Here is a 26,680-nt window from a genome sequence, read left to right on the forward strand (position 1 = left end):
GAACTCTGGTTCTGGATATGCATATCAGTCCACAGTCCCATCTCCATCAGAATCCACAAAGATAGATCAGTTATCTAATGCTGAAAGTTGCCACTTCCCTTTGTGGTCCAGGGGAACTGCTGGGCACTCAAATGTTTTTTGAAGTATGACATTTAAAAGCATAAAAATAGATGCAGTACCTAACTTTAGGAGCTGATCTCAAAAGTCCTGGTGGTCCATATTTGGGCAAAGCAAATATCAAGGTCCTTGCAGTTTTTGTGATGGAAAGGCTGCTGGGGATAGGCATGTGGCTGTTTTTCCCTTACTCAACAGCAATTTGTTTAAGTCTGCTATATCTTGCTATGCAGTACTGTCATTCAATGGCAGATGAGTATATAAACAATCCTAGGCTGGTCTAAACCAACAGCATCTATCAAGAGTCTGGCCCTGTCTGCTCACTGGCACTATCTGAATTTCTCTAGCATTTCCTTTTCCGTGTACTACATGAAGTCTCTTCTCATATCTGTGGAAGGAGATTTATTTGGCAGTAAAAATGTCCACTTAAATTGAAAGTTCAGTTATTTACTTTATAAAAGTGAATAGTCTTCAATAAATCAGTCTTTCTTTCTCTTTCCTATGATTATTTATTGTTTACATCCTTGTAACAGACATATCTCCTGTAAGGCCTTTCAGCTTTAATCCACCAAAGCAGGGAAAATGTGATGTTGAAGTGCAACTGAAGCAAAGGAGCAGCCAGACCTCTGAATTTTATTCCCCACTGATGGATGAGGGTCTGCCCTATATGATGTCATGTATCAGAAAATAGCAGTTTTCACCTGCTTTTTGAGGCCAGAATTATTGTCTCTTTCAAGGAGTTCTGAGGGCTAGGAGAGAAGGACAAGGGTCTCTGAGAGGGATGTGTGGCTGCTGCCACTGAGAGAGTGGCACTAAGCAGGCAGTGTGCTGCAGTAAAAATGCTGTATAAGCCTCCTAGACAGTTAGGGATATCTTGTGCAAAACCCCAGGTGCCCATCTCTAACCCCGGCACCTTTGTGTTTTAAAAACATGAAGTGTCTTCTGGGAGGAAGATTTAGGTCCTTGGCCACAGCTGAACACCCTGTCCCTTGGAGTGCTCTGTCATGGTGTGGGGATGATGAATCCCACGAACTCAGGGAAGATTTGTGGCTGCCAGGTAGAACGTAGATAACATTTATTTTGTATGATTTCTGATTTTTACAGTGGAGGTGGTAACTCTGTGCCAATGTAGACATTTATGATGTGATTAAAGTGCATTCTTATTTAACCCTGTTGATGTTTTGGGTGACTTCATCCCTTCTGTAGATGTTTCACCTCTTTGCCTACACTTATTTACTGCTTCTCCTGCTGAGAATCATTCAAGTGCACCACTGACTGAAAGTGACTAAACATTGTCTAAAGAAAAGCAGGCTAAGTCTGTAAAATTGGTTGCAAAATGTACTTATCAGCGTGTGCTGTGGTATGGTAGGTACTCTGTGTCACATGTGGCAATAATCCCCTGCTCTGTCCCTGCAGCTCTTCCTTAGGTTGAAATAGCTATCAACTCCAATGTTATTCCTGTCTTTGCTTTTGGCAGCAGGGTTGGCAAGTTTAAGTTTTGAAAGCTGGGAAATGAGAGCTACAGAACTGCTTCGTGAAGGGGTCAGAAAGGACAGGCTAGCTGGAAGCAGGCGGGACTGCTCATAGGGCTGAGGAAGGTGAAATCCTACATGGAGCCCAGATGTCCCTCCCCCACGCTTTCATCTCCCCCACCCTATAAGCTTCATGTCAAAGCCGACCTCTTCCTGTTGGAGGACGACTGGCTGTGATTCCTTTCAGGGGCTGTCAGCGCTTCTCCTGCAACTGCCCTGTGGAGATGCTGTTGAGTGACGTGAAACACTTTTTCTCCTGACAGGATTAGCGAGCCATCTCTCCACACTGCCCAGCTTCCCCCTCCGCTTCCACCAGCTCTCTCTATGTGGCCAAAGAGGTATGCTTGTGTCTTGGATAACAAAACAGCACTGGGTCACTTCTCCCACGTTTGCTACTGACAGAGGAATGTAGTTGTTGGAGAAAACTTTCACTCTTCACACGGCTCTGTTTTTGGAACAAGAACAGGAATTGTTAGTCTATGGCCATTTCTTTTATGCCTCTCCATTTCTATCTTGCGGAAGCATAGGGATTGTCCAATGTTATGCCCAGCCTGTGGCCCTTCCAGATGCCTTCCTGCTCTGTCCACAGTCTTCCCATCAGGTGTTCTGTGGGAGTGAAAAGATGACCGTGGTGGTTAGCCCATCCCAGCGGATATACCATGACTAATCTCTGATAATTGAAAACTTTCGTCTTTCTGTGGGAAAGACGTATGGTAAAACTTTGCCAATGGAACTTCCAGAACGAGGATTTTTATCCTGGGTGTTCATTTTGACTCCCCAAGTAACAACGTAAGACAGACAGGGAGCTGTTTTTCAGGCACTCCAGTAGGTGATCAGTCTCATCATTTGCTGTGGAGGAATCAAGAAACCAGTTCTAACTTGCCTCTCCCAAGCTGATGCTTGGTGGTTATCCTGTCCCTTTCTTCATTGTCCCCTGACCAGTTTGTCTGTGTTGGGGGACTCAAGCAGATCTTCTCTTTGATTTGGCTGCTTTCCTTTCATCAAAAACTTACCATACCTCTTTTGAAATGACTGCTTTTGTTAACTCATGTTAACTAAAGCATGCCAGCCACGTCTTCTCAACAGTTAACCTTGCCTTATTATTTAAATGTATACTTTTCTTATTGCAAAAATATAAATGCAAATACGTATGAAAAAATACATTTTTTCCCTGATTACATAAAATACAGAGAAAAAAGGAGCACAATTTTTCTTCACTCCATACGTAGTGCTGTTAGTATGCATTCGGCTAAGTATGTATTCAAATAATTCGCATTATTGCAGTAAGCATGTGTATTGAAATCAGTGTTGGGTCTCCTTATGGGTTGAATCTGGCTCTGCAAATTTACTATATTATATTACTACATTACAATACGCTGTCATGTTCAAATCTTTGAATTTATTAAGCAGGATGTAATGTGCCAGATCTTTACAAATTTCTCAGTGTTTAGATACTGGTTGTTGGCAGTATTATCGTTAACATAGCAAGCCAAATGATCCTTGCACTAGATTTTCCAAGCAGATGTCAATGCAAGAAACTAATCTCAGTTTATCTCAAATTATTCTCCTTTCAGATGGTTATTCAATCCATGAAGTATGGGACGATCCATATTCACGTTATCCCAAGGGAAGCTCTTTGAAAGAACTGTGACCTCTTTGCACTTGAAGGTTAGAGGAAAGCATTTTCGTCCAACTCTTTACAACTCTGCTTCCATATGTTGCCAACTCTACTAATCTTTTTGCCAAGGAAAAACAGCCGTGTTATTTTTTCTCCTATTCCACCTCTAATTTGTCTTGTTCAGGGTTATTTCTAGGGAAAAGGATTTGTTTCTTCTCTAAAGCAGTCTTTTCTTGCAACAGCCACTCAAGTATTACGGTCTTACCATGACTTGATCGTTTTGGAAACACTGAAATGTGAAAAGGGGTACTTGGATCCCATGGTGATGAGCAGGCTTAAAAACACTTAGGTAGATCAAAAAGACTGAGTTGCTGAGTTTTGTGGCTTGTGTTTGGATTTTTTGTTTCATTTAACCTGCAGTGTCAACAGAGCCAAAACTCTGAAAGGCATTCCAGACAGGAAAAGCCAGTGGGGAAATGACCTGAAACTGTTGTTGGCACCACTCTTTAAAAGTGAGTCTTTTTATTGTCTGCAAGGCAGTGGCTGCAGACAGCTATAGCTGTGTTGTTATTAGCTGGTGCAGTGCTGAGGATACCTACTGAATAGTGGTGTTTCATGTAAAACTAGAAACCCCAGAAAACACTCAGACTTGAAGTTTTGGTTGTCCTGTGGCAGGAATTTTTCTCCGTTTGATTTTGAAGCCAAAGGAGAACTGTGTCACAGGGCCTGACTTTTCATCAGACACTTGAAATCAATTATGAAGCATGCTGAAAGGGCTTTGAGTGCTTCAGAGAATCCTGATTATCTACCTGACACAAGCTTCCTATATTGTCTAACCAGCATCACTAAGAAAGATGGAATGGTTGTCTGCTACTCAACAATAATGCCATAAAAAGAAAAGGAAAAAGAAATGAGGAAGGCAAAAGCACTATAAACCTACAAAGAAAACCACACAGAGTGACCTCTCTTGATCTTTTCTATCAAGGCACCAAGTATTGTATCTTAATATCCAAATCTAGCTAAATTTAATCTATACACTGTCTACCATATTCCCTCTAGGGAATGCAATGCCAAATGAGCACACAGTGTTCTCACACTAAAATCTTCCATCAGCATTGCTGTGGGTTGTGGGGGATGTTAAGTCAGGCAGTCTCCTTGCTGCTCTAGTCTAAAAAAGAGGCCAAAGTTCAAGAGTTTCATTAATTCATTCAGGAAGAGAGGAAAGTAAAAACAAACCAAGTATTTTCATTGATTGTCCATGTTTCATTGATTGTCCAGACATCCAACTCACTTGGTTGTCTCTTTCTTTTTCCCCTTCCCCCCTTTTCCCCTTCTAGAAATCAAGGGGTTATAGAATTTTAATATCAGAAATGAAGATACTTAAACAAATCATTCTATAGTCAAGTTTTTGCTTTAAATTCTTTTCCTTCATGACTTTATCTGATAGTAATTTTTAAGCATAAGCTTAATATTTGATTGTGATTCTTTATCCACTGAAATTTTACTGATTTTGTTTCCCTACTAGTCACTGAACAAAGACTGTGTTTCAGGAATGCTGGCTGCTTTGCAGAGCCCTGGCTGTACCAGATAGCTCCTTCTCTCTCAGAAAATGCAACCTCACGTAGCATAGAGCAATTAAACTGTTGGGAAATCTGAGAAACCCTGTGGTCACAGGAGATGCAATCCTACATTGACTGCAAAACTCCCTGCCAGAGGAAATAAAAATAGCTATTAATTTCACCGTGTTACGAGCTAGGAGCGCATACGGGAGCCAAGCTCCGAAGCCATCCCTTTGTACAGGCTTTCCCTGAAATGTAAAGGCAGTCATGCTGTCAAATAAAAACAGAGGCAACGATATTAATTCTAGATACTGCTGTCACACTTGTAACAGCTGGAAAAATGCTTCATCTGAGGCTGATGTGTACCAGTTTGAGAACCCCACTGGAAACTCAGAGATCACATTCACTGTGCTAATTCGTAGTTCATCCTTACGAATGCACACAAGTTACAGCATCGAGGCCAAAGAGATGAAAGAAGGGCTGGACTAGAAGTATGGAGGAGAGCAATAGATTACCTTGGTTAACTTGGTAGTTCAGGAGTTCATGAGAAGTTTGTGACTGCTGTTCTTTGTTTTTCTTCTGCAGAGCAATTTCCCCTGTCCTCTTCCGCCTCTTTCATGTTATTTATTTTATAGTAACACCGACCTTCTGCACTGAAAAATAAAAAGAGAGTAAAAAAAGAATAAAAAGGACTCTTCTACGTGAAAGGATTTTTCTTAAGTTCACATTTTGTAAATGTATTTTCTTGCTCGTTCTCCAGTTTTGTGCATAAAACTGTATTTTACATTTTAAGTAAATTCTTTAAAAGTGTATGACTTTGAAACCTACATTCCCTGGTTTTCATTAAGATCTGAATTTCTCTTAAGTCAGATTCAAGAACAAAGCTGAGCCACATAAGTCACTTAGGTGCTCTTCAAGACTTACTTTTAGGGTGAATCCTGATAGCAATTTTTTCCCTGTGTATTGTTTACAATGGTAATCTAATGTTTAGCCAATGCTTGGCTGTGGAACAACAGAGAGTTGTGAGATGACCAAGCTCATTTCCTGAGCTGCATCTTTTTGTTTTCATAAGAACTCTTTATTTAACATTTCATCTAACAAGCCTTGTGGACTATCTCTTGATTAGATTCTGCATGTTTCCTGCCACTTGCATGAACTGAGAAATGTAACCTTAAAGCCAGAGCCAATATAAATATTTTTTCATAGAGTGATGTAACAACCAGATTTCTGTTTCATGAAATTCAGACTTGTTAGGAACTTAGAATGTTTCCTCCATTTTTGGTCTGTCCTGAAAAATCATTTCAGTTGGTTGCTCATCTAAGTGAAGAAGCTGGGGATTTAGCACTGTAGGAAACTACTGCAGAGTCAGTATCAGAAAAAAAGTGGTTAAATTTTCCAAAGGAAGATTGGGATATCAGTGTTCTTAGCGTTATGTTAAAAACTGGCCTAGGATAACTTGTGTACACTTCACTTAAGTGTCTGTAAGGTGGGAGTCCCCTTGTATTATTTGTTCACTTTTTTGTATATTCACTGCTAGGCAGACAAGTTATAAAAGCCTTCATCTAATCTGCCTTGCAGTCAAAATCAACTAAAACCTTTCTCTCCCTGAATAATTCCTGCATTTAATTCCTGATTTGTGGGACTCGCTCTGCAGGCCCATACTCTGCTCTTACGCTTCGTAGTGGAAACCTGGACTGACTGCAGCTGAGTGAGGTTACTCTGCAAATGTCCTTGTGTGAGACCAGCAGCTAGTCCAGAAGAAGAATGCCGTGCTGGGTATTTCTGGAGAATATGAATAAGAAATTGCTGATCACAGTAACATCTAGACCAAGAGAAAATGGAAATTTGTGCTATAGGCAGAGTTTTGGGGAAAAGGCCAGCTCAGATAGTCAAGACTAACGATTGTCACCATGGGATATGCCCCTGAGAGGTTCAGCCAAAGGACTTGAATGTTGGAAGTTTTTCAGGTTTTTTTTCCCTCAACCAGTGTAAGATTAATTTATAGTATTTGGGCAGGGGGGAAGTTGGGAGATGGGGTCAAATTGGTGGCAAGCTGCCAAAATCTGCTTAATTTCTTTATCAAAAGAAAAATAAACTATAATCTGCTTTTCTGATGTCTTTGAGTGTGAAAATGGGTGTGTTGCAAAATGAATGCATAAGCTGCTCTGCAGCAATGAATTTGAAATTCTTAAAGTTTATGGGACATTATTAAACCTGTAGTTATGGGGTATGTTAACAATTGCCAAGTTTTATTAGCTTTGCTTGAGTTCACTTAAAAAAAAAAGAAAAATCTCGGAAACTTGCTGCTGCTCTTAGTTTCCAATGGTCAGTGTTCAAATGCTGCTTGGATTTCTCTGCTGATTATTTCGATTTGCTTCTCAAAGGCCAGCATGTAATTCACTCAGTCTGGTTCCTGAGTCTGATTATGATTTTTATAGTGCCATCTCCCTGTCTCTCTTTTATAGGTTTTTTGATTGGTATAGGGCCATTGCAGCTTGGTTTTCTCTTGTGAACTTTCAGGGAGAAGTACCAGGTCTGCAGGATGGTAATACATTTTCCCCCTTCTGTCTGATTGTTGTGTAACTGCATTTATTCAAGTATGCCAAAGCTCCCACAATATTGTAATTTACTCTTTGGTATCCAAATTAATCGTGGTCCTAATAAATTCTCCAGTTATTGAATTCGCCTGTCTCTTCTCTCCATTTTCATAAAATTATTTTTATAAGACACCCTTAAATAAGACCCTCTTTTTAGTCTCTTTGGCTTTGCCAGATTTTAAATGTTAGCTTTAAATTTTGTCAGGTATCTGCATCATGTGAATGCGTTTGTTTGGACAAAAAAATACAGCATGATATTCCAGCATTTTTCAGAGCAATGAAAAGGGAAAAAAGTACCCTGTTTCATTTATAATCTAACTCTTAAGTATTAAAAAGATAAAGTATTTGTAGCTACATGCTCTGAATCAGATACCCAACAAAGCCAGAGGCTTGAGCATTTGGGCCAGAAATAAGTCTTTTGACATCCACCTTGAAGAGTCTTACCTTATTTGATGAAATTATCACATTTTTAAACAACTGAATTTAATTTTTTTTTTTTTTTGGAAATGTTTTATCTTATAAATTCTCAATTATATGAAGCTTTGACATTTCCTGGGTGCTGAAAACGTCGGTTTTGCTCAGCTGTTACCAAGGTAATGTCTTTGATACTATGCAGTAAAATGCTTTTGGGTATAGTATTTTGAAGATACCAGTACCACTGAAAATACTAAGAAGTCAACTCCCAATTCTGATATATGGAAGATTTTAAGTAAGGGTGGTAAAAAAGAAAAAAAAATGCCCTGTGTCACCTGAAGACACTTTCTCTTCACTCATGGTTAAATTACTCATGGTGAATGTGGCAGGGTTCAGTGGTGAAAGATGCCAGCAGCCATGCAGTTGGAGGTCCTGTTATGGAACAAGTACACTGGAAAGGCTGAATGAAAACACTGGAAAAGGACAGAAAAGGATTTTCCTAAGTGTTGAGATTGTCATGGGTAAAACAGCTTGACACGGGGAATTTTGCTTATTTAATTTATTGCAAATTAACACAAAATTGTAATTACTGATTCAATTAGAGAGCTCTACCATCGAGCTTCCATTTTGAGGTGGACAACAGCAATGCTGGAGCAAGCAGGACCTAGTGGTGACCAGCCCTGGACCTCCACCACACAGAGTCCCTGCATTCCCTGGCTACCTACACCCTGCCAGTTAGGTCCAGTAGAAATTTAGGAGCATTTCCTAACTTACAGTGTAGGTGGGCATGCCCTGAAATCTGAATCTTACAGAGCTCACTCAGATTTGGTCCATTGGGTAGAGAGCTGACTCTTGTGTTTCGCTACTCCAGGGAATTTTGCTTTACTGAATTTTTAATGCTTTTCTGCAAAAGATACAATGTAAGCTTTGAGGAGAAAAAGAGACATCAGATATACTTTCCAGTATTTTCTGGTTCTGGGACTGAAAAGCTGCTGCAGCTAATTTATCCTTCTAAACATTAGGCACTGCTATTGAAGACGTGGAGAGAAGTAGAATGGAAGTGTCCAATAAAAACATGAGTATAATGGAAGATTGAAGAATACAGAACTTGCAGAAACAATGTTGAATATTATAATGTTTTCATCCTACAACATTGTTATGTTGATTTTTAAATGCAGTTCTAATGAAAATAGTATCCCAGCTTACGGTTGAGCTGCAGTCAGCTCCCTTTGTGCAAAACACCAATTGATATGGATGAGTTATGCCAGCAAGAAATAAAGATAGAATATGTTATTTGAAAGCCATGCTTGTCAGATAAAAGGGGGAATAAATTATTCTGTACCTTTGAAAAAAAATACATTAAAGATACAAACAGTGAAGAGAAAAGCACTGGGTGAAGAAATACAGTTAAAAGAGCACATCTGTTTCAAATTCTTGTTTGGGGCAAAAGATCCCCACATATGTTTTTATTTTAAATTTGCATGTGTGTTGTTATCCTTGTGTTAACTATTAGGTAAATAAACGTATTGAGAATCCATTTTTCAGTGAAGTTTGGTTAGGAGTATTTGTACACACTGTGTGAGAGATAATTTGAAAGCGAATTGAAGCTTTGTGAGGAACCAATTTCCTTCATGTCCCTTAACTTTAAAGACCTGCCTTTTGCGTGTTAGTACTGATCAAAGGCATTTATTTATTTTGGAAATGAAATAATTTCCCCCTTTGGTTGTGTTTTTGACATACCTTACTAGAGAACAGCATAACACCACGTCGCAGCTACAAGTAGCAAGACTGAACTGTAGAGGAAACTCATTTGGTTTTGGTTAATGAGAATCATGTATTCTGCTGTGATTGGCTTAGACAGTGATTTTAGATACACTCAAAGTGTAATAAGTGTTCTACTGAATAGATAGGGGGATCTCATGCCAACAAACCTAGCTGTTTGGGCATAAGTCGGAGAAATTCCAGTGCCATTGGAATCTTTGGTAAAAACTATCAGTTTCCTTCAGTGGAACTTGAGTTTTACCCCGCAGCCCTTGTACAGGTCTCTCAGTCTCAGTCTGCACCTTTATAAAGATTTGTGGGGAAAAATATTCACTTTATTTTGCAAGGCCCATGTCATTAGAAAAACTACTTGTGTGAGCAGAACATCCTCTTCTGCTTTTGCCATCAAATTAGAGTACCTAACTTAGGAGCCTTAACCCTTTCCAAGGTCAGTGAAGAGAGAGAGGAGGGAATTTATCCCACCTGGGACCTGATTCATCCTCTGGATGTGACTCAGGAGGGCGCTGCCTTGTACTTGCACAGGTGGGAAAAGCCAGGCTGTGGAGCTCCCCATTACTGCTGCGCTTCCCTGGAGAGCCGGAGATCCTTGGGTGGTCCAGAGAGCACTGATAGGCTCTATCACAGACACTCTGAGGAACTGTTGCAGGAATATCACAACATAGAAGTCAAGGGGACATTTAAAGTTATTCCCTAAGTATCTGGGCAACATGAGTTCACCTCCTGATGTTCACTAGGGGAGCACACAGGCGAAAAAGAATTTTTACTGCATTTTGTAGGAGCTAGAAATGCATTGGGCCTTCAAATGAAAATAACTTTGTGGACTAATTATGCTCTCTTCTTCACTGCAGAAAAGTTAGTGATTCAATATCATTGCCTCTGCCACTTTATTGCTCCAAGAAATAGTCATAAAAAGCAGCAATAGAGTCATTACAGAACTCTATTAAAACCATCCCTGTGCCTCTAACTGCTGCAAGTTAAGAAAAAGGCTTCTGGGCCAAAGTTTTTATCCAAGATTTTTGCCCTCTGTAGAGACGAAGGAGACTAAAAAAGAAATCCCTGTCTGTAGTTCTTGCCAAATAGACATGGCTTCAGTGTTTGGAGAGTCCCTCTTGGGAGATCAGGAATGGTTCGATGTGGAGAGATTTACAGAGACTTATAACTTATAATGAAACTATTATCTTTGCTCTCTCTCCTCTTTCAAAATCATATAAAGTCAGGTAGTATGTTCTCACAGCAGTATTAGTAGCTGTCAAGTCAGATATAAAGCAAAAAGTATTCCTAACTTGGGTAAAAGTTAGAACTGAGGGCAAAAACTGTCAGTGAAGAAGTGATTTTTGTGTTGTCTTCAAAAGTAAGGTGTTGCTTTTGCAAATCACTCTCTAGAAGATGATCTGGTGCCAAGTCTCATTAATTTCAGCAGGAGCTTCGTGAGAGCCTGGGGATTCTGCCTTTCTGAGCAGTTTATGTGACTGAGGCTGAGATGGAGAAAGAGCTTTGTGTGCTGGAGGACAAGGTGGGGAGCTGCTGGCAGGAGGAACTAAGCAGGGAAGGAGCAAAGGGGGAGCTAGAAAGGTAGTAATGCCATTACAATCAGAGGAGTTTTCCAGCGTTAAAATCCAGCTGAAATACATTCCCTGTTCTGCTTAAAAAAATACAGCCCTAATAATCCTGGATTGCCAGGGATCAATCCTGCCTCCACTGAGAGCACTGAAGTCTGCTGGTTGGTTTTACAAGCCTGGGGTCTCAGCCCCTGTCAGATCATTCACAGACATATGGTTCAGCCTTTCACAAGGTTGCCAGAGCACTGCAGGGTTGGTTTATACCCTCCCTTATTTTCATGCTAAGATGGAAACATTTTGAAACCCAGCCTGGGAAAAGTGAAATTCTCAAAGAAAACACAAAAGTCCCTGTTAAATAATCTGGAGCTCATGTAGCATTATAAAATTCTCCAAAGCTGGCTTGATAAATGTGGGAGATTGAGGATGCATCACCCTAATTGTTTGTAGATTTTCATCCCCTTTAGCCATCAAAAAATTGCTGCTGTGGTAATCATTGCAGCTGATGCTCTTAGGAGGAGAAATTCAGATTGTCAGACTGAGGCATCCAGAGGAAGAAAGTGAGAATATACATTGAAATACACACTTTTCCTTTTCGTCGTGTGTTTTCCTGCAGAGGAAAATTTGTTCTTGGGTTTTTGTTTGGTTGGTTTTTTATTTTTTTTCTTACCCTTTTTAAGATCCTCAATTAAAAAGTTTATTTGGTTACTGTAGGGACTGGCCTGCTAACCTCCTCCTCAGACCAATCCTACCTTCTATTTCACAGAGGTCAGCACCATCCATGCCAGAGAAAGTTTTGGGAATCACTGAGATAAGTGTTGCTGAAGAACCTGTCTTTATGGTAAGTTTCTCCTTTCCTCTCACCCTCTTTAATAAAAATTTTGCTGTTGTGCTGAAGTCTGAGCACTTGTCATGAATAATAATTTAAAAATAGTGTCTACAAGTTTAAAAAGACTGATTGAAAATAGGACTATATGTGATTTTTGTGCATTCAGAGTTAATACCTAATCTATTTGTGCTATGTTAATATAAATTTGTTTCAAATAACTTTGTTACTTTCAGAGACTTGCTGTTTCAACTTTTTTCCCCAAGTCTCTAAACACTTTTAACCTTTTCTAAATCTTATTCTATGCTCCATATGTATGAGATCTCATTTTGAACACTTACTGTTAATTTTTATGATTGGTGTAAAAGAGAAGCATGGAATCCAGGTCACTTGTATTGAATCCATGGGAAAATGCCCCTAAAAATTAATTTATGATGGATGAGATTGATGCTGAAAAGGCTGACTTAATTTGTTTCATTATGTTGGAAAAATGAAGCTGAAGGCTTGACAGCACCAAACTGAGGTGGGCACAGCAAAGCCCATTTCTTGGCAATCTTCACTTGTAGCTTTGTCCGTGCATCTCTTTAGTGATAAGTAATATGCTGATCTTTGGCAGCTGCTGAACAAAATCCCAAATTAATTTTGCACCCCGGGGAGAGTACAAATCATCAGTGTGATGTTGTTCATGGTGTTCCTTTCTCAGAAACTTCAGTAGTGCAAAGAAATGGTTCTGAAATAGAGACTGGTGAAGGGGGGAGCAGGAGAAATAGGGGAGTCAGAGTAGGAAGAGGGTATTTCTTACCACTGTGTTCAAGGGAAAATGGGGATGGAGGTGTGAAGACTGGGTACTGCTTAACCTGTGGAAAGCACCAGTCCTTAGCAGGGATTTGTGCACCATAACTCTTCAGTGCTTTGTGAGTAATGCTCTGCTGGTGACAAAAGGATGTCACACATTAACTTCTGTTTCTGAACGCAACCATCTCAAAGCTTCCGAGATGCCATCATTTCTCTTCTTTGCATTTATTGAATCAGATTAAATACAGAGCACATTCTTAACTTTAATGTCAGGATAGCTCTCAAATATGTTACTGTGAGAACTTCTGTCACAAGCAGAAGCATTAACTGCTGCCCCTTCTCATCTGACTAATGAAGGGAATGACTAATGAAGCGAGAGTGCAAGAGTTCACACATAATTTCATTCTATTTGAATTTGAAAATGCTGGGTTACAAAAGTGTTATGAATTTCCATTTGTGGAAGAAAGCTATCTATTAGAACAGAGCTCCTACTTCAAGCTTCCTCCTGGGATTTTCTTAAGCGTTGCTTCTTTTGTTGTAGGGAAATGTAGAGATTCTGAAAATATTTTTCTGTTTTAAACAAAGAGAGCTGTGTTTCTGGGTTAGCCAATGCTTGTGCTGTCTGTGCCTTTCAGATGTGGTCTTGACACTCTGGATCTATCACAAGAAAAGCTGAGGGTCCGGCATCTGATTAACAATGATGGGAATCTACCTTCTTCTGTCATCAAAACTCAGTTGGGGGAAGATTAAATTTTCCTTTAAAATAATATATATAAGTCCATTTGTAGATTAAGACAAATTTGAGAAATAAAGGCATGAGTACCTGCTGGCACCTTCTGCTGCATCCAGCAGTGATGCTGTAAGCTGCTGCTACCCATGAAAATGGGGTTCCCACATGCAAACATGGAGAAGCCTGTAGATGCTTGGGCATTTACAAGTACACAACGTGTGCATGTTTATGGCAGTGCAACGGTGCATGGACTTTGGCCATGGAAATGTTGTGCATAAAGTGCAAGACCATGGCTGTACACATAAGTGCATTCCCTGCTGATTAGCAACCTGCCATAAACCCCTGTTGACACAGCCATTGGTTGTGCATAATCATCCTGTGCATTTTTTAACCATCACATTAAGATTCCCAGTTTCTTGTAAAATCAGTCACTGCAGTATTTTCTTTTTTTATTAATACCTGTGTGTATGAGGTGTCTGACAGAGTTATTATCCACTTTGGTGATGAAAAATTCCTGCTGAGGTCCGGGGGAACAGGATTGCAAAGACCAGCACGATGTCTGTCTTATAAAGCGCTCATTCTTCTGACTGACCATCTGTGTGTGAAAAAGGACTGCTCTTACGCAGCAGTAGTTTTGTTGAGTTTGGCCTTGATTTCTTTTTTCCAGATTCTGCCTAGCAAAAAGGGAGGGAGAGAAGGGAAAAAGCAAATTTCATTGGGGAATGGAGGAGGTGGGGGTGGAGGGAAGGAGAGCTGAAAGCTTAAAAAATGAGTGACTGGTAGAAGAGTACAGTAAAGTCAGTGAATAATTTTACTGTCCTGGTCTAGCAGCTTGGGAATGTGCCATGTTAAACAATAACATCTTCCAAGTAAGAAAGGCAGAGAGGGAGGGGAAAGTTGGGGAGAAGTGAGAGGAGGGGACTGGAGGTAACGGAGGGATTGGATCCTTGAGTACAGTCACTGCCAGTCCTTGGATCAGCTACTTTTTAATTTTTCTTGTTTTTTTTCATTAAATATTTGACACTGAGTCAATGCCCAGGATATAAAAACCTGTACTACTCTGTTACCATTGCTTGACAAATAACATTACAGATAGGCTGCTGGCTTCAGGTTTTACCCAAATAAATTAAATCATTATTGCTTCTTTGCATCCTTATGGCCCTCACTTCTCTAAAATCATTGTATTGCACAGAAGGCAACCCAGAGGCAAAGATGCAGGGCTGCCATGCAGCTTGGCCTGGGTGTGTTTTCATTTCTCTCCATTCACTTACTGAAAATGCTATCCAGAGGATTTTGAAGGCTTCACAGATTTATCCATGTTTTCCAAATGCCTAGTAGGGTTATCCACTGAGACACCTGCTGCCAGTTTGCTCTTAGCCTGGTGCACCTCTGGGATTCCAGCACACAGGGTATCTTGGTCATTGTGATGAGCTGCTAGGAAAAACTAGGGTAGCTGGATGCTTTGGGAAGCTTTGAGTAAACCCTACAGACAATTTCCTGCTCTGTTTCAGGCTGTTTTCTGTACCTGGTTAGCATCAGTGCTGTGCTGCAGGAGTGTTGGTTTCAGGTTTGCCACGCAGAATAGAGAGGGCTTTCAGGGCATGATGACCTGATGAACAAAGGGGCTGTCAGTTTGCTGCTGAAAAAAACTTCCTAGCCTGACAGGGATGGTACATGAGGTTTGGGCAGTGGCCACCCTCAGCCTGGGTTTGGGCTTGCACTGAATGCAATTTTTGTGGCGTTTTGCCGACATCTGGTTTGGAGGAAACTGATGCTGTGACTGAATGTGGCCCTTAGCTCTTAGTTTAATTAAGAGTTAAGCTCCCACAGGTCTGATGCACCATCTGGTGAGAAGATGTCCCGTGAGTGCCTGGCTGCTCACGTGTGGTGTGCCCCTCCTTTTCCCCCAGCGCAGCACACTGGGACAGTGACTCCCACCTGCTGCTGGAGCCACAGAGGGTTTCATGCTGAAACCTGCTGCATTTCATCTGTGGCTGCACAGACCCCCTGAGACATATTTCTCTAGAATGGAGCAGCAAACGAGAGCTTCAGCTGCTTGATTGACTGGGAGGTTTTTTTCAGGAGGGTGTGAAATTTTAGCAGGCTCAAGATTTGTTGCGCAGGAGGAGAGACAGGACCAAAATCCCAAGAACATTTCTGGGATATTGGGTAATTTCAGGCATTTGAGCCAATGCTGATAGGAGGCAAGCCTGAGATCAACACTGAACTGCTCTGGAAAAAAACCCTCCAAAACCAAGCCCAAACCAAAAAACAAACCAACCAGGAAAAACAAAATAAATATAGGAAGCTGAACTTCCTGCATCAGGTCCTTTTTTAAAAGAGCTAATATATCATAGGGTTGATGGATACCCAGCAAGAGGTAAGAAGGAGAAAGGTGTTGCTTTTGTAACTCATAACTCATGTCAGTTAAGAGGTATTTCATGCTTTTATGGGGATGGATGTGGAAAGCCTCCAAGAAATGGGTGAAAACAATGTAGAAAACACTTCCTCCATTATCTAGAACATAACAATGATGTAATAGAAGGAATGGCAACCACAGGAGTAAAAGGTTACTGACAAAAATCTGTTCTGTGTTACTCAAATTATTCCTGATCTAAAAATGGGGATAAGCAGTAAAAGGACAAGATTTGCTAATGACACAAAACTATTCAGGAAAACCAAAACTCAAATCAACCCTGGAAATTTGTAGATACTATTAGGATGCTGAATGACTGAATCTCTTTTCTCAGGTTATTTTCTAATCTTAATAACTGAAGAGTGGTGAAACTAGCATAAAAGGTATATATGCCATGACTAGCAGGAAATAGCTACTCCCACCTGGGGGGAAACACCTCATTATGGCTAGCTCTGAGAATGTCACCTCAAAATGATGGCAGACTAATCTAGAATGCTAGGATTTGGTAGAAGGGGAGTGAAAATCAAAATAGAGAACAAGAGCATTCTACCACAGACCGTCTACACCTGATCTTCTATGTGGAATTCTGAAAATATTTAATTTAGAAATCCAAAGGATTTTGAGGAAAAAAGCAAAGATATGGATCATAAGGATGATATGAAATGAATTCTACATGACAAAGGGCTTGATGGGTTTCCTAGGCTGGAAAAGAGTGACTGTGGGGGCAAGATGACTGTTATCTTTAAAAGCCATAGGAGTGAATGAAGGCTAGAGAAAGTAAATAAGGAACTATTTCTGTGTTCATTGTTTCTCACTAAACGAGGACCATGAACAAGCAAAAGGAAGGGCAATGAAACTGTGGACCACACTGGCACATCTTGTCCTGGACAAAAGCATCAGCATGTTCAGAAAGGGAGCAGGCAAATTATAGGAGGATGGCTTTGTGAGTACCCACCAAACATGAGGACGCAGGTGCAAACTCTCAGTTCAGGAAGTCTCTAAGCTGGTACCTTCCTGGAAGCTGGATGGATACAGCAGGGAAATAATTACTCAGTACATACCCCTTTTCTTATAGCTGCTATTAGACTGAACTCTGTAGGCCTTTGATTGGCTCAGATGGTAGTGCCAAATTCTGAAATATGTCTTTTCCCCACTTGGTAGGATAAGAAATTGCTTCTTGTTGGTCTGGTGCAAGTGATAGAACACATCACTGAGTGAATGGGGAGGGTGTTCTGTGATGAGGATGGCTCTGCACAGCCTTTCAGGGGAAGCAGGCTTGTGGCAGGGGTGCCCACGTTCCTCTCTGGCTGTTCAAGTGGAGGAGATGACGGAAAGTACTACAAAGCAATGTGCTCTTTGTTTGATACAGATCATCTGTCTTAAGTGATTGAAACCACATTTTTGCACCAGAGAAATGACTGGCCACAGTTAGTTTAGGAGATGGAAGTCTGCTCTGGGAAAGTGAACAATGGCTGATCAGAGGGTCATGTTCTTGCTGATAGTGTGGCTGCTGATGTTTTTTCCATATCAGTGTCAAAGAGGGAAACCAGCAGCTCATGTGCCAATGGGAGGGATATCTGTTACCAGTGTCAGTACTTTGTAAACTACTTCACTATACTCCTTGTCTCTTCTCTTTACCTCTTAGCCTCTGCTTTAATAAATATTTTAGATGGAGAGATACTCTCTACAAAAACTAAATGTGCTGTGTAGATGTACTGTAAGTGTGTAGGAGAGCCTCCCTTTACCACCTGCGCTGGGTTCCACTCACAAAAAACTGATGGTAAAAATGAGTAGAACAAACTTAGAAAAGTCAGGTGAAAAAGTAAATATGTTCTGATTCAGCCATAAAAGCTGATATTAGAAAAATCCCAAAACATCAAAACAATTGATAGATCTATGTGACTGTAAATTAAATGAGTTGTGCTGAGGTTCTGCAATATTTAGTTCATGTTGTGAGGGGTTTTTTCCATTTCTGATTTTTGTCCAAAACTGGAAGTGCAAGAAATCCCTCAAGAAAGGCAGTTCTGGAGATTTCCAGCTTATTTCGGGGCTCTAGAGATTCAGATAGTTTGGGTAAACCTGTGAACTTTTGGATGTTTATCTGAACTGAACCTGAACTCTAAATCTCCTAGGGTTCACCCAGATAAGTCATAGGGAGGAAGGCCCATAATGATAATTTTAATGTTATTTTCTCATTCAGCCATGGATATGACCCTTCTCAGCCTCCTGAGAATTTCTTTGTGCTGCATGGAACAAAGAGAAAGCTAAATAGTGTGTATCATATACGCACAATTAAACACTGCATGCGCCATTACGGTTTCAGCTGCTATACATCCCAGTTGCTGGCTGCTGTCTCTGTAAGAGGATTTAGCTAGAAAATAGATGACTGTTTCCAGCCTGGCATTGTCTTTAGTGATATCTTTCATGTCAGATGATGATAACTTAGGGGAAAAGCGCTAGAAACAAAATTACTGAACTACAATAGGCAAAGCAATAAAAAGCAAATAAAAGCTCATTAAAAGACCACATATATGAACATTTAGTGTTCATTCTGTCAAGTTTTAAGAAGTCACTACAGTACAATTTTCCTTGTCTGACTGTATAATCACAGCACCTGGGTTCTTGATGTTTATCTATGGAGACCTCTGGAACACAGTGGAGCAGTTTATAATCTCTATTCTACAGAAAAGAATTTTCTATAATACCAAAGATAACATCATACCTTTCCTGATGTCAAAGGCAAGGCCCTAGCTGATTTTTCTTGCTGCAGGCTTTTTCTAGTAGAAGTTAATGTAGGAAACCCACAGCAGAATGAGGAATGGAGTCAGGATTTCCCTCTACTTTGTCAAACTATCCACACACATCCCACCATACTTAATGATTATCACTGGATCACATTTGTACTCTTGTATTTAATGTCCAGTGTGAGAAGATCCAGAAGTGCACACTGGTCTAGCTCTCATGTCTTCTGTCCTTGTGAGACTGTATCAGGAAAAACTGTGCTCTTGCACACATTAACACACAGGTGTGGTGAAAACAGAGTGTATATAGTATCACAGTGTCCTTCCAGGTGCAAGAAAATGAATTGCTAGAAAAGGGCATAACTAGATTTCATTGGGGGAACTGGCAGACAAGTGCTGTGGTCGGAAGTCTGGAGAGGCAGTGTGCTTTATGCTAAAGCTTGCTTTCCCAAATGCCTTCCCAAGTCATGCTTCTAATGTTTGTGAAATCGCTGTGACTTTCTTGTCACATCAGCAATCACTTATGGCTTTGGAGCTGCCTGTCACTGCAGGGGAAATTCAGAGGAGCTCATTTTATTTTTCAAGGGAATTTGGAAACGATCAGTGCTGTGTTTGAGCTCCTGGGTTTTCCACAGGATGTGGTGTTCCGCAGGACTTTGCTACTCTCATCAGCTTCTCTCCATGGAGTAGCTGCATGTTGAGACATTTTCAAAACTTTAAGGACTGCTGTTAGGTCCTTCAGGCACAGGAAGTGTCTCTTGCTAAGTTCAGACTAGACTTGTCCACAGATTTTTGACAGGACTCTCAAACTGCAGTTACTTTATACTTTTGAAGAGAAAATCTGTGGGATTCAGTAATTTTATGGGATTTCCAGATTTTTGAAATTTGGCTAGCTTTCTGTTTTTCTCTGAGTATGGATCCATGCAGGCATGAAGTTCACAGATACAAAGCTCTGAAAGCTGTACTTAAGGACTGATTTTCATCAGTCCTTGAATGGAGTCTTCCAGCCTGGCATACTTATATTGCACACCTTACTTCACACTGTACTCAGTCTTCCTAAAATATCACCTCCTGGAGAGTATGCTTGAAAAAAACCACTGTCCAAACTTCATTCATCTTCTAGGAACACCCTATCAGAAAAATTTTGGGTTTTGTCTCCTATTGAAGCCTGAGAGAAATGTATTAATGAACAAATCCTCTGTAGGGAATGGCTTAGAAATACCATGCCAGCAGGATGCAGGAATACCTCCTAACTGTATTTAACCCCATGTGTGCAACTGTGTTTATAGAGCAGATCAAAGAAAATGAGCTTCTATACACAAGGTCCAAGGAGATCTGAACCAGGGGAATTATATTTACTTGAATGCTAAACCACAGTGAATTTTTTATGATCAAATATTGCTCTGGGGCTTTTCCCACAGATTGAACTCTCAGCCTTAGCTTGAGATGTAGGTATAAAATTGATTCAAATGTTCATTGTCTGAAACTTTTCTGGTTTATCTAAATATGCAGTGTTCCTCTGCTTCTGTCTTAATATTGATATTTATTTTGTCATCCAAAAAATGGTTAAGGCTTTTTTTGGAAACCAGAATATTGGAAGCAATTTTACAAACTTGAATCCTTGCAAAAAATACTTAGATGTGAGTCTTGCAATGTCTTTTACTCTGAAAATGTTTTAAAGAGAAGTTCAACTGAAAGCAGGCCACCATCATCAGTGAGATTCTAGTGCTGATGCAGATTCCTCTCAGAGAAAGCAAAAAGCTAGGCAATAAAATGGTATTATCAGTGGAAATGAAAACATTCAAAGGAGTGACGCATAAGAATAAGCAGTCTCTTTCACATGCCCTCAAAAGAGATCTTTCAGCTGGGGCTTCAGATAAGGAAACATTTCCAGTAGAGGTGCAATTAGGAGAAATAATTAGGTTGGTTGAACTCTGGGTGAATTGACCCTGGACATCATTGTGGCTCAGGTCTGATACTCTCTGTGGAGAGATTCTTCCCTGAGTCCCAATGCTGCAGGTTGAAGCACCGACTCCTAATAATGCCAACCAGTGGGGCAGCTAAGATCCTGATCTGAATGGGGATCTGTGCAGCATGCTTTGGATCCCCTTTATCCCCAGGGCACTGTAGCATGCTGTGATGCTTGATTTCCCTTGTTGCACTTATTTATTTGTGAGTTGTACAATCCTGTCAGCTCGCAGCCCAGTTGCTTCTCTGCTGATGAAATCTGAGTATGGTGATTAATGTCTTGTGTTTTGTTCTGCCATGAGTTGCCATGGAAATGAGCTTGAGGTTGCAAATCTAATGAAGTATCCTATATTGTGGAACAAAGAAGAGCAGGAAGTGGTGACACTGTGGGCAAGAAGCCTGATGTGGAAGTCTGTTGTCTGAGATCAGTATAGGTCAGCCTGGCAGTCTGGGTGCTGCCTATCTTGTCTTTCAGCACATTAGGAAATCTTACTAGAACTTCCTCTGATTAGGACTCATTCATTACATAAATGTGGATTTTAGACCCTCATTTCCACAGCTCATTTCATGGCTGTGAAATTCTTGTTTCTTGCTGGCTTAAAATTTTTTACTTGCAAAAAAGGAAGAAAATATGATTAAAAGCAAAAATATATGTGGGGCAAAAATTCAAGAATGACTGAGAAAAATGCCAATGCCCTCCATTCTGGTCCAGGATGCAGTGCTCTGTAGTGGATGCTGAGAAGATGTGTAAAATCAGAGCAATGTTAGAGTAATGCTTTAATTGTTAAACTGTCAAAACAGCTGTTAATCTGCAGTGGAAAGACTTCCCAGGGCAGGGGTTGTGTCTTGACCTTTGTGTTTTATAGTCAGTGGTCCTCACTTCCTTCTCTAATACACTTCAAAATGATACAGAATTATGCAGACTGAAAGAAACACAAAGTTATTAGGAGGAGTGAACAGCTGAACAGCTACTATTATTATTTCCTAGCCAGTGATACTGCCAAGTGTGTAGGAAGCTGAATTCTTCTTGTACAAGTATTCCCCATAATTTGTACCTTAATTTTTACTATGCTGAGGAAAATCACTTCCTTTCCTGGGGTGGGTTTTCTTCTCTATGGGCATGTGAAAAGGCTGGAAAACTGCAGTTGCTCAGTGCTGTCCTTTTCCAGAACTGTGGTGTGTGCAGCGTGCAGGATTGTGCTGGGAATTTCCCCCCTTGTGCTTGAGCCCTGACTACGATTTATAGGAGAAGGATGGAAGTCTTGACATTTGGAACACAGCAATGCCTATTGCTTATTTCCCAGTAGAACGTTCAACTTAAAAGATTTAGATGCTTTTCTTTATTAAATGGAGTGAATACTTCAGTGTTTTCAGCTCAAAGCCCATCAGCATATCTCCACATTTTGTCAAGGGGCCCAGCTGCCAATTCTCAGTGGAAGTGCTGTTAGCAGTGGTGGTAATCCAGCATGGTGGTCTAAGAAAAGGATAGGAGCCAGAAATTTGTGCTCAGGCTCCAGTTTTCTCCCTTGTATTTGTCTACAGTCACCAAAACCAAAGCTCTGAAAAAATGTGTCTGGTTTGTGATAAACTAGATGGTCACCCCAGAGTCAGGACCTGATCCCCTTGCTTTTGAAAATGTTATCCTGCACCTTTGTGCCTCTTGTTTCTTGATCCATCAGCTCTCAATGATGCTATACTTAAAACAGACTGGGCTGCTTGCAGTGCAGTGGTTAAACATAAAAAATAAATGTGCAGATGGTAGACTAGGTTGTTAGTTTTGGTCTGTAACTGAAAACTGAGAATAGAGTAGGAAAAGTCATGCAAAACAGGAGTATATGTTTGAGACTTTAATGTCTGCCTTTAAATTTCCATCTCTATGCGTCTCTTTCTCTCCCTCTCTAAAGTACACATGTCCCCAGGCCTCATACTCTGGCATCCAGCTCATCCCTGCTGTCACCACAGTGGCATTTGGCAGTCCCTGAGGTGAGAGAGGGAGCTGAAAGTGTGCTGTACGGTGTCCTGCAGCTCTGCCCTGATGCAAAACACATTTCCCACCTCCAGGATGCTTTCTCATGTCTCCCCTTTCTGAGTGTTCCCTCTTCCCCTGCTCCCACAGGGAGCACTCCCTTTCCTTCAAGCAAAGTTCTATATTCCGATTGCTAATTTTAACCTGATTATTGTTTGCGAAACCAATAATTGGAAGAAGTCAGTCATTGCTTAACAGCTTTAGTGGTAAATCAGTTCCAGCAGCTTGCTGGGCTGCTGCTAGCATGAATCCACGTGCTTCTCAGCTAGACGCTCTCGTCTCTCTCCTCTGTGCTCTCTCTCTCTCTCTGAGATCCTTTGCTGGGTCCATGTGGGGCTGGGGATGTAAGCACTTCAGAGGAGTGTTTCAATATATGGTTATGATTCTAAGTTTTGGCATCAGCTTTTTATTACAAGTTGTTGACTGGCTGGAGGCGTGAGAGAGTGGGAGTAGGGAGGGTTCTCGGCCATGTGTAAAGTGAGGAGACAGCAGTAGCAGAAATAGTACAATAACTCTTCTCTGGAGCATGAAAATGGGGTCTGGAGCAATCCCCTTGGCCCCTAATCTCTTGTTAGCTCTGGGGTTTATAGCATGGACTGTGACAGTTTTGCTGCAAGGAAGGGTCAGAATTTCAACCACAATAAAAATTGTAGCTCAAGTTAGTAGCATGTAAAGTATTTTGGTCTGGCAAAAAAGGGGCACTTAAAGTATGAAATCCAAGCCTCTGTTTTAAAATAATACCTATCCTATGTACTGGTGCTCATTTATGGTATTGTTTTGAGTGTGATTTTCTTGTCTAAAAATGTAATAGAAATGTAAGCAGATGTGTTTCTATGATAATACAAAAAAAAAAAAGCTCCTGAAATGCAGCAATTAGGTTTGTATTTTATATTATGCAGAAGTCAATAATTTATAAATAAGTTCAGTTAATGCAACCATAATTCAAAATGAAAGCAAAATAATTGTAAGATTAATTACAATAATATTATATTATTGTACTACTAATAATATTAGTACTATATTAATAACTTTGTACTAATAATTGTACAAAATTATTATTAAATGGCAAGATGCAGAGTAATATCCTCTGATTAGCAATTACAGAACCTGGAGATGAAAAGGTAAAACTAAACTCAAAAAGGAATGAAAATACTTCAGGGACAGAATGCTCACGTTCAGGCTCTTTGCTGGAGTGATCTTGCGTAGCTGCCTTAGGACACCAGACATTATTTCTGTGTGTGCAGTACCACACACAGCTCTCCCTGACAAAGCACTCATGTGCCATGGTCGATGAGAAAACCAGAATAACAGAGGTTCCCTAGGGCACAAGGGGAGCAAAAGTATTGGACTGACTTAGCATGGAGCCAGGTCTGATACAGCTGAAAGTCTTAACTCTTGTCCAACATGAGCCCAGCTGAGCATAACCTGGTCACTTTGTGATTATGGGGTTCCCTGCATACTGTGTTTCCCTGTGCTCTGCATTGTGCTGCTCTTATAAAATAATAAGAGCCTGAGCAGCCTTTTCGACCACCCGAGGGCTGGATTTGCTGGGCTGTGGCATGCTGAAGCAGAGGGATGAAAGCTCCCAGGGGGTAATACTGGAGATCAGAGGATTCCAACGAGGTGCAGGTACTAGGCATTTGTGTCTTACTCCTAGGTGCTTTTACCTCCTCACAAACTACTGAGGTAGCTGAGGTACCTAAAAGAGGGTTAGAGATCCCACTTAAGAGTCAGCAGTGAGGTGGATCCTGTGATCTCATGCACATTGCTTGCCTGTAAGAGAAAGTTTTGTGGTCTGTTAAATTTTGGATGAGTTTTGGGTCTTACTGAAAGTAGTTAGGGAACAAATGAGTGTACAGAGTCCTTCTGAAGGAGAAAAGGATGAGAGTATTCCATGGAGACATATTAGAGTCAATCCAAAGTGAACTGATGACTTTACAACCCTCAAGCAAATTACCTCAGATAATTTATTTTGTGCAACAGGGTCGTGTAAGAAATATGAAAATGTGTACATGACCTTCTTTGAAACTGCCATGATTTATTACTGCCAGAACCACGAGGGAATCAAAGTGAGTTTATGAAGAAATCAATGTTATGGGGGATTGCAAAATGATGCTGGGTCAGACTAATCCTTTCTGAAACTCTTTAACCACAAGAATGCTTCTTTACTCAGATGTTGCAGAGTGGATAAGTCATCCACTCTGATTCCAAAAAGCCTTAGGTCTCTAAATCATTTTCAGGATGGTAATGTTTGCCTCTTTTTATTGTTCTGTGTAATCTTCGGCATGCACTTATGTTTTGTTGTCATCATGTCTTTTAATTGATGAGAAATCTGAATGATGCTGCTTTCGGTTTTTTTGGCTGCATAAAACAACCCAAATTACCTTTTTCAGATTTTTCAGCAACCTTTATTTTCCTTGCTCTGCTAAACCTGCTTAAGTTTAAAAGCTACTATATTCTTTCATATTTATAATTTGACATATGCTTTTCCCATTTTCCCATCCTTCTCAATGCCTTAGTTATGTGGCTGCTCTCTTCAGGTGATAGTTCTGAAGCAGGCAGAAGAATAGCAGGGAGAACAAAAAACTTTTGTTTTCTTCAGAAGATATTCTTTGAAGAAAAAAAATTCTTTGAGCTGAAAAATGGGACAGCACATCCTTCAAATCATAATACAACTACTTGTGTTTGGGAAGGTACCACAGACTCCTGATTTTCATTGCCTGTTGGTGTTTTCTACAGTATAGGAGTAAATCTAGTTGATGTTTTAAACTAGGTTTTTATTCTCGTTTTCTGTGTGTGCTTTTGTGAACAACTGGTGCACGCCTGAAACCTTGGGATACACTGAGCAGGTGTTTTCAAAAATACTGAGGTCTCGAGCTCAAGCCTGCTGGATGATTCAAAGCAGGAGCTCAGAACTGCAGATTACTTTCAAATATTTTTGATGGGTTTTGACCTAGGCGATGTTTTGACCTATCCAAGAACTAGCTTAAAAACTCATTGCAGTACTTGAGCCATTACTTTCGCTAATGATAGCTGAAAGCCTTTGCTAATGAAACCATCTTTGGTAGCAGGCTCCCCTTCTTTCCAGAAGAGGAGGAAGATGACACAGCTTTCCTGGAAGCTTCTGGCCATGCAGCCTAAAATAGGCGGAATTTCCTCTGCTTCTGGTAGAAAATAGTCAAGGGTATGAATGGCAGGGCTGTGTCCTATATGGATTATATTAATTCTGCCTGTGTCTCACATTAAGGTAAGTCTGGCCTCACTTACCTTTACTTTGGGGATGAAAGAATGGGACTTCTTTGTCTCAAAAAAAACCAAAAACCCACCCCAAAACAAACCAAAAAACCAAAAACAACAACAAAAAACTCCCCAATGAAAAACCTGACCAAATAAAAAAAAAACCACCAAAAAAAGCGCTGAACAAAAAAATTAGAAAAACTTTGTGCTCAGACAAGATTAGCCATTTTTGTCAATGTTTCCAATATTTTAATGAAAAATCATATCCTGTGCTGTTTATTTTATTATTATTGCCGTGTGTTGTTGCTAGTGCCATTGTTTTCAGTCAAATCTGTGAGTTTGTTTAGGATTTATTTTCAGAAGCATGTTTTGTCTGGGGACCATAATTTGAAATTGATTTTTTTTTTTGGGGTCTGATTTGGTAATATACTGTCCTTAAATAGGGATGAAATGAGCTCAGGAGGGGCTTAGTTCATGTGTCAAGGGCACAGATTTTGGGACTGGCTTTATATTAGAGGATTAACTTGAGAGATTGCACTTTGTGTTCTCTCCCTCTGCTCCCACCTTCTGCTTGTGTGAGCAGAGCAGTTGGTGCTGAGGAGCTGATATTTGCATGAAGCACATTTCAGGTGCCCTGTCTTGAAGTGTTTCTAATCTGGGTCTGTAGGCTCATCCCCACAACTTGTCCCAGTGTAGAAGATGCACTGCTGGAGTGGATCTTCTGGTTTAGTTTCATAACCCAGTTTTTGAGCCCTGAGGCTGTTTGAAG

At 40.5% G+C, this 26,680-nt stretch overlaps 1 protein-coding gene across 3 annotated transcripts in view; it reads left to right on the forward strand.

Moving 5' to 3' along the window:
- BICRAL (BICRA like chromatin remodeling complex associated protein) overlaps positions 1 to 26,680 on the forward strand; it is a 141,673-nt gene that overhangs the window by 89,079 nt on the left and 25,914 nt on the right. For 2 of the 3 annotated variants that reach the window (XR_011149741.1, XR_011149742.1), the window contains 3 exons: positions 1,910 to 1,984; positions 3,221 to 3,314; positions 11,939 to 12,013. The gene's annotated coding sequence lies outside the window, so the exon portion shown is untranslated. Of the gene's footprint in view, positions 1 to 1,909; positions 1,985 to 3,220; positions 3,315 to 11,938; positions 12,014 to 13,428; positions 13,472 to 26,680 lie in introns of those variants that run through there. The other variant, XR_011149739.1, reaches the window with a different exon arrangement.

This window comes from Aphelocoma coerulescens, chromosome 3 (assembly GCF_041296385.1).
Source record: "Aphelocoma coerulescens isolate FSJ_1873_10779 chromosome 3, UR_Acoe_1.0, whole genome shotgun sequence".
Lineage (NCBI taxonomy): Eukaryota > Metazoa > Chordata > Aves > Passeriformes > Corvidae > Aphelocoma > Aphelocoma coerulescens.